The sequence below is a fragment of the Hevea brasiliensis genome, chromosome 18 (genome assembly GCF_030052815.1).
Source record: "Hevea brasiliensis isolate MT/VB/25A 57/8 chromosome 18, ASM3005281v1, whole genome shotgun sequence".
In the NCBI taxonomy this organism is placed as follows: domain Eukaryota; kingdom Viridiplantae; phylum Streptophyta; class Magnoliopsida; order Malpighiales; family Euphorbiaceae; genus Hevea; species Hevea brasiliensis.
Genome location: NC_079510.1, coordinates 10,171,359 through 10,180,459, shown reverse-complemented (window position 1 = coordinate 10,180,459; position 9,101 = coordinate 10,171,359).

The window sequence follows — 9,101 nt, the reverse complement described above, 5'->3', positions numbered from 1 at the left end:
GTCAAGACCAGGAGACAGTTATCAGAGGTTTGTGCACAACAGTTATTTCCTTTGAATTTTTCAATTGAAATAAATTATGACTATTTGTATATTATTGTTTTCAATTATGGAAATGTGTTTGAATGGATACTTATTGCTTGAAAAGCATTGTAAATGGTTTGAAACTGTGGAAAAATTGATTTAGTGTGATTTGTGAAAATTTGAAGTTAATTATGAATTGTGTTGCCATTTTGTGAATGAATTTATGACTTTAGAAATTTATTGGATTCTCACGAATCATTTGAATAAAATGTTTGGAATTGATTTTGTGTTCACACTTAGCATGACAGTATCATATCATTCCTTCTCTATTTATGGGGTTGTGATCGTTTATTTTCCTTCTCCATTTATGGAGTCGTGATCATTTATTTTTCTCCCTCTCTGGTTTACCAGTTGAGGTGATCGGATGAGTACTCATTATATAGCTAGCTCCCTTCCTCATTGATTTCGATTAGTGGGGTTGTGATTGCTTTGTCGTGGTGTACAACGCGGCATTGATAGAAAATTTTGTGTCATGGCTTAAGTTGTGAATGAATTGGCAACACCGTATTCTTAAATTATTCGACTAAATTGTGTTATTATGTGATTTGATAATTTGTGAAATGGAGTTTAAATTCTTATTGACATTCACTGTCTTTTGAATTTAACAATGTTTTAACTATTGAGATTTATTGTAATATTGTGAAATGGAGTTTAAATTCTTATTGACATTCACTGTCTTTTGAATTTAACTACGTTTTGATTACTGAGATTTATTGTGATATTGTATTAAATTCCTTATGACATTCATTGTCTCGAATTTAACTATGGTTTTATGTATCAATTATGTATATGATTTATGAATTGTGATTTAAAGTTATATTTGGTTAATGTTGTGCACCACTGAGACATTGTCTCAGCGATAGCTTTTCATTGCTGTCGCAGGTAGACAGATTGACAGGGCAGCAGACTAGGTTGCTAGTACATTCAGCGAGAGATCATCGGGTATATTGAGTATACCACATTTTGCATTTTGTACTGTAATGTATGTTCACTGTATGTATATATTATTCTTGGTTTTGAGCAGTTGTAAATTAAAATTGTACATTGAAGTTGTAAAATAAATTATGAGTTATTTTGACTTGTAAAATTTATACTATATTTCTTTTATCTAATCCTTTGAAAATAGTAAAATAATTTATTGTGGATTTGAACTGAGAAATATATTGTGTTGTTTAACTATTGGAGTTGAGATTGAGAAATATATTTGAAGTGCTTTTTACAGGTTTTTCTGAAGAACTCTTTTATTCAAAATACAGAGAGCACTTCGCCAAAATTTTTATAGAAATTACTAATATTACAAATGTGTTAGCTGTTTCCCTTCAGTTCAAAAAAAATTTTTTTTTAACACCTGTAAATAGTGCTCACCACTGTAAAAGAAGTAAGAAAAGTTTTAAAATCCCTTGTAGTGTATTTAATGGATTATCAGTAGACGAAGTTGGTAATTCTTTAGGTATACTACGGAATCATGTTATGCCTTACAGAGAGGTAGGGTGTGACAATATGAACTTGTAACACCCTCCCTGTAGCAATTTCGTACATTCTACTGTTCCGGTGATCGGTGTCGGTCCGGACAGCTAGAATGTCTGGAAAAATATTTAAACTAAAGTGAGGAACTATAATTAACTCAAATATTAATAAGAAAAATTTAGGAAAAATTTTAGAAATAAAATACAACCAAGTTAAATGAGCCGGTGCCCTAGCGATGGGTAACCTAGTGAGAAGTTGCGGTTCTCGCAACTAGGAGCCCTAGACCCGGGGAAAAAATTATAAAATAATTTTTGGGACTCCAGAGAAGGGTCATTGAAGTTCCTATGGCATTAGAATGCCAAGGAAATATTTAGAAAAAATTTTCAATCGGTACAGACAATTTGGGCCCGTTAAGCCAAACAGAGGGCATTTTGGTCATTTCGCCTTCAGAGGTGATTTTTGGCCGACTTGTCCAGTTAAGTAAATAATTATTATGACATAAAATGTGAATAAATATTACTAAAAATTGAATTGAAAATGAGTAGAAAAGAAAATAAAAAAAATGAATTAAATGGGAATTTATGACATCACATGATGTCATTAGTGTGTCTTCACCCAACCCAATGTTGACACATGGCATAAACTAACTTAAAAGAGGTCAAATGGGCTGGAAAATGGAGAAAATCAGACTTCTCTTTCTTTTTTCTTCCTCTTGCCGTGAACCATTTCACCATAACCACCATTAATAAACTTCTAAACCTCCATTTTCCTAGCTTTCTTCCACTAAAAACCCTAATTACCAACACAAAAATTCATTCTATCATCTTGATGATTCTTGTGGGAGCAAAAAGAAAAGGAAACCAAGACTTTGAGCAAGTGGGAAATTCACTCCCTAAGAGGTTAGTGACCTAAACCTTGAATTTCACTTTAATTTCATGTTTAAGAACTATAAATATGTGTAAATGACAAAGAAATTTGATGAAACACCATTGGTATGTTAACCCTAAATTTTGGCAGCCATGGCTAGGATAATATGGTGATGATTTATGGGGAGTTAACATGCTAGTATGGCTGCCCTTAATGTGTATCTTATAAGTGAATTGATAAATGCAATGATAATGCATGGTTTTGAAATGTTGAGTTAGGGTTTAGGTTGAAGAATGAGACTTTGATCTTTTGATGATGGGAGTAGGTTTTAATGGTCAATTAGTGACCATTTGGTTTGCTTTGAATAAAAAATGAAGTGAATTGGGTTGTGGGATTTGAGGTTGGAGTGGCTGCCTTATGTGACCTGCAGGTTTGGATGTGAGTCCAGCCTGTTTGGACTGCCATAACTTAAATTGTAGAGGTTCAATTGGTGTTTGGCCAATTATACATGAAACTAGACACAAAATGGCACAACTTTGGTGAAGAAACCATGCCCATAAAACCAAACCAAGTGGACCAAAAACTTGCTCAAATCCGGGTGACCTGCAGGCTGTTTCTGCAGAATGACCAAATGAACAGTGATTGTTCATTTGGCCATAACTCAATGTAGAAAGGTCCAATTGACCTGAAATTTTACCAGCAACAAGCTGAGATATAGACCAACAACTTTCATGAAGAAATCTACCCCAAATTATGAACAGAACCTATCCAACAATTGAGTTGCAGTCACTATTCACTGCACTGTAGATATGGTCAGCCCTGAAAATTTTCAATCCGGCCAGTTGTGGTTTTTGGACCATAACTAAAGCTACAAAACTCAAAATAGAGTGATTCAAAAAAAAAATTTAACTAGACAAAATAAGAAACAACTTTTATGTTGATGATTTTTCCAAATTCCCACTGCAACAGTAACTAATGGAATAGTAAAGCCAAAGCTTGAAAACTGAAAATTCTGTCCAATTCACTTTAAGCTTAGAGATGGTATTGGCAACCAATACCAACAAGTTTAAAATGCAAAATGTGGTATGTTGATGATATTTAAACTAATTTACCTATTGCCAATGCAAAAGTCAACATTTTGGTTGACCAATGAAATGAATAGTAATAATAAAAATTCAATTTCAAAGAATTACATAAATAAAAAGTGTTAAATGCCCTAGTAGGCCTAATGTGATTGGTTTGGATAGGTTGGCATGCCAATAGGGTTCTGTTAGCAGTACTGCATATGACTTCATGCCATTCTGTATTTCATGGCTTCCCATGCCATTCTGTGACATAATAGCCTATGGCTATGATATTGAGTTATTATACTCGAGTTTAATCCCCGATAATTATCACAGCTTATTAGCTGTTCTGTTGCACACCGGGAGACATAATGTGACCGATGGTGTGATGGTCCGAGGTACTTAGTACCCGATGCAGCTTTACCCGTTTATCGATCGATTCAACTAGTATAGGTTACTCGGGCAGTATTAATAAATCTTACCAAACTTCAATTGAATAATATTGCAATAAACATTTGAGACTTAGTTCACCCAAAAATGTAAACATACATTCTGTACACATGTTTTTATTTTATTTTATTTTATTTTATTTTATTTTATATTTTCACCACTAAGCAGAATTGCTTAGCGCGTCGCAACTGGAGACATAGCTGGAGAGTCCAGCAGGCTTCATACAGGGTGAGCCTTCATATCTGCACTCAGAGTTCAGAGTCACCTCACACTGCAGTACATTTGGTAGGACATTAGGCCATTTTGATATTTTGATATTTTGATATTTTGTATTTTGTAACCTTCTGTAATGTATATTATAAATTCATGTAATCATGCTTTTGATGTAAGTATCTATGGAATATGTTCAGTAATAAATTGAGCATTTTTTTCATTGAGTTAATTGTGTTTTGAATTGAATTGAATTTTTGAGATACTGAAGTGAATTGAGAAATTGTTGAGAATATATTGGAGGTTGATTGAGAATAATGTGATGATATTATTGGAAGTGTTTTTAACAGGTTCAGAAGAACTTTTTCCAATTTATAGCCGGCACTCTGCCGGATTTTCTATAAAATTTGCAGAAAAATTTAGATTTATCAAAAATTATAAATAAATAAATTAAAAAGGATTAATTGAAATTGAAATATGAATTGGTGTTCCGACACACTGAGTGGCATAACTTGCTCAGCTACACTGTAGACGGGTAAGGGGTGTCACATTTAGTGGTATCAGAGCATCGGTTTAGGCGTTTCTGGGTCTAAATAGAGTATATACCATTGCATTGCATTTGTAAGTGTTGAGGTGACACTGATGCAGATCTGTTTGTTTTCTTATTTTGAATAGGATATGGATCCTGCTTCGCAAAGAGCAGTTGATGAAGAGGTGGAGAGTCATGCTCCACCAAGGGTCAGTCTCAAAGGAGAATCTGCTCCACCAAAGAAATGAGGCACCTGCTCAACCTTAGTTTGCTCTATTCCAGCAAATGACTGAGTTCTACCGGCAAATGATGGGGGCAATTCCACCACCACAACCACAACCACAACCTCCACCAGCACCACAGAAGTCCCATTTGGAGAATGTCACATCCCGACTTAGCGGGCCCCAGCTTAAGCCCCTCTCTGGGTGGCCATCTTGCCGGCGTACCCCCCTAGAGGCCGGCGGTGCGACTCACAAGGTACTGTCCGCTTTGGTGGAGTTCAATCCCTTCGCCCTGCAGAGCTAGGATTCGAACCCATATCACCTCACGGGTTTGCTTCGCCTCTTACCAATTGAGCGGCAGCTCAATTGGTAAGAGGCGAAGCAAATCCGTGAGGTGATATGGGTTCAATCCTGCTCAGGCAAAGGGATTGAACTCCACCAAAGCGGACAGTACCGATTTGAGTTGCATTGCCGGCCTCTAGAGGGGTACGCTGGCAAGATGGCCACCCATAGAGGGGCTTGAGCTGGGGCCCACTAAGTCGGGGTGTGACAGAGAAATTGCGAAAACATGGGGCTGTAGACTTCTTTGGGAAGAGGGAGGATGATCCCATGGCTGCAGAAAATTGGTTGGACAGAACCATCAGAGTACTGAAATAGCTAAACTGCACCCCCGAGCAGAACCTGGAGGGTGCTGTGTCCCTACTTCAGGATGATGCATATCAATGTTGGGACACAGTAACCAGTGAGGTGCAACCTGAAAGGATCACTTAGGAATTCTTCCTCACAGAGTTCAGGAAGAAATATGTTAGCAAGGTGTATTTAGAAGAGTGAAGAAGGGAATTTATCAGTTTGAGACAGAGACAGTTGTTAGTGGCTGAGTATGAGCGTGAGTTTGGTAGACTGAGCCGGTATTGGAGGGAGATAGTCCCTACTGAGGCAGAGAGGTGCAGACGGTTTGAGGAAGGGCTCAATGACAACATCAAAGTCATGATCACAGTACTGGAGATCACAGATTTTTCTAAACTGGTGGATGCTGCATCAAAAGTGGAAAGGGAAAGACAGTAGAAGAGGGGTTCGGGTCAGTCCAGTGCATATTCTGCTCCCAGTAAGAAGAGTAAGGGTCCTCCTGCTCAGAGTTTCGAACCACCACAGGGTCAGGGTTAGTCTCAGGGGCCCAGACCATAGTTCACACCTTGGAGAGGCCAGTCCACACCATCAATGGGCAGCTCTCCAGGGACGGTGTTTAGGGGACCAGCCCCTGCATCTTCTGCTTGTCAGTACTGTCAGAAGTGGCACAAGGGGGAATGTTGGCGAGTAACCGGTGCATGCTTGTGGTGTGGATCTACAGAACACCAGATCAAGAATTGTCCGAAGAGGACTACTACAGTTGCTCCAACACAAACTGACAAACCTGCTCCTGCACCACAAAGAGGTAGGAAGCCTGGTAAACCTGAGGCAGCTGGTCCATCACTGAGGCCTACATCCGAGTCAAATGAGAGGCCAGACACTAGAATACCAGCCAGGGCTTATGCCATCAGAGCTCAAGAGGAGCAAGATGCCCCGGATGTCATCAGAGGTACGTTTTCCCTCTACAACACTTCTGTACATGCATTGGTGGATCCAGGATCCACTCATTCCTACATTTGCATCAAACTACCCATAGAGAGGGGAGTTCCAGTAGAGGAGAGTGATCAAGACATTCTGGTCACAAATCCACTAGGCCACAGTGTGATAGTGAATAAGGTGTATAAAGGTTGTCCGTTGAGGATTCAGGGGTATGAATTCTCGGCAGACCTAATTGAATTACCCTTCCACAAGTTTGACGTGATTTTGGGAATGGACTGGTTATCACGTCATCAGGCAATAGTTGATTGTAAATTGAAAAGAATTTCTCTGAAAACTTCTGAGGGTAATGAGATCACTGTTATGGGTGAAAGGACAGATTTCTTGTCCAATGTTATCTCAGCTACAGTTGCAAGAAGAATGATGAGAAAAGGCTGTGAAGCTTACCTAGCACATGTGGTTGATACTAGGCAAGCTAAGCCAAACCTGAATGATATACCCACAGTAAGAGACTTCCCAGATTTATTTCCTGAAGAGTTGCCTGGTTTACCACCAGAAAGGGAAGTCGAGTTTGCTATTGAGGTAATGCTGGGTACAACACCCATTTCCATTGCTCCTTATAGGATGGCACCCACTGAATTGAGGGAGTTGAAAACTCAGTTGCAAGAGTTGCTTGATAAGGGGTTCATACGCCCCAGTGTGTCACCATGGGGAGCTCTGGTGCTGTTTGTGAAGAAAAAGGATGGAACTTTGAGATTGTGTATCGATTACCGGAAGTTGAATAAAGTAACTATTAAGAATAAATATCCATTGCCCAGAATTGACGATCTGTTTGATCAGTTGAAGGGAGCCGGTGTATTTTCAAAAATTGACCTCAAATCAGGGTATCATCAGTTGAGGGTAAAGGATGCAGATGTGTCAAAAACTGCATTCAGAACCCGGTATGGGCACTATGAATTTCTAGTGATGCCGTTTGGGTTAACAAATGCACCAACATCATTTATGGACCTTATGAACCGTATCTTCCATCCATACTTAAATCGGTTTGTAGTGGTATTTATTGATGATATTCTGGTGTATTCCAAGACCAGGGAAGAACATGATGAACATTTGAGGATTGTTCTGCAAACCCTGCGAGAAAAGAAGCTGTATGCTAAGTTGTCCAAGTATGACTTCTAGATGAGCGAAATCTCTTTCCTTAGACACATAGTATCAGCAGAGGGGATTAGAGTGGATCCCAAAAAGATAGAAGCAGTGATGGAATGGAAGCCTCCCAGAAATACAACTGAGGTTAGAAGTTTCTTGGGGCTAGCTGGGTATTACAGAAGATTTGTGAAGGGATTTTCCTTAATAGCTGCTCCAATGACCAAGTTGTTACACAAGAATGTCAGATTTAACTAGAATGACAAATGTCAGGCTAGTTTTGAGAGGTTAAAGGTATGTTGACAGAGGCACCAGTGTTAACACAGCCAGTGTCGGGAAAGGACTTTGTGGTCTACAGTGATGCCTCACATAATGGGCTAGGATGTGTATTGATGCAAGAGGGGAAAGTGGTCGCCTATGCTTCCAAGCAGTTAAGGCCACATGAACAGAACTACCCTACTCATGACCTGGAGTTAGCAGCGATTATCTTCGCACTGAAGATATGGAGGCATTATTTATATGGTGAAAAATGCTACATCTATACAGACCACAAGAGTCTAAAATATTTTCCAACCCAGAAGGAGCTCAATCTTAGACAGAGGCGATGGATTGAGTTCCTAAAGGACTATGATTGTGTGATAGATTATCATCCTGGGAAGGCAAATGTAGTTGCTGATGCTTTGACCAGGAAGTCCATCACAACTTTAAGATCACTCAATGCCTGTCTGTCCTTAGCTCAAGATGGAGCTATTTTGGCTGAGTTGCAAATGAGGCCAACCCTACTACAGCAAATACAAGATGGGCGTATGCGATGAAAAACTAATGGCAATTATGGCTAAAATTCCTGAGGGGAAGGAAACTGAATATGAGGTGAAAGCAGATAGGTGTCTATACTACAGAAGAAGAGTGTGTGTACCAGATGATGGGGAACTGAAGACTAGTATTCTGAAAGAAGCACACACGAGTGTTTATGCTATGCACCCGGGAAGCACAAAAATGTATAATGATTTGAAGCTTCATTATTGGTGGCCTGGTATGAAGAGGGATATAGCTGACTATGTGACTAAATGCTTGACATGTCAGCAAGTTAAGGCAGAACATCAAGTTCCATCGGGTTTGTTACAGCCTATAAACATACCTGAATGGAAATGGGACCGGGTCACTATGGATTTTGTTAGTGGTCTACCTCTCACCCAAAGGAAGCATGATGCAGTGTGGGTGATAGTGGTCAGATTGACGAAGTCAGCACATTTTCTGCCAGTTAGGACTGACTACTCACTGGAGAAGCTAGCAGAATTGTATATTAGTGAGATAGTTAGGCTGCATGGAATCCCACTTTCCATCATATCTGACCGAGACCCAAGGTTTACATCGAGATTTTGGAAAAAGTTGCAAGAAGCCTTGGGCACACAACTCTGCTTTAGCACGTCTTTCCATCCTCAGATAGATGGGCAATTAGAAAGAGTAATCCAGGTAAACAACTGAAACCAATTGAACTAATGCAAA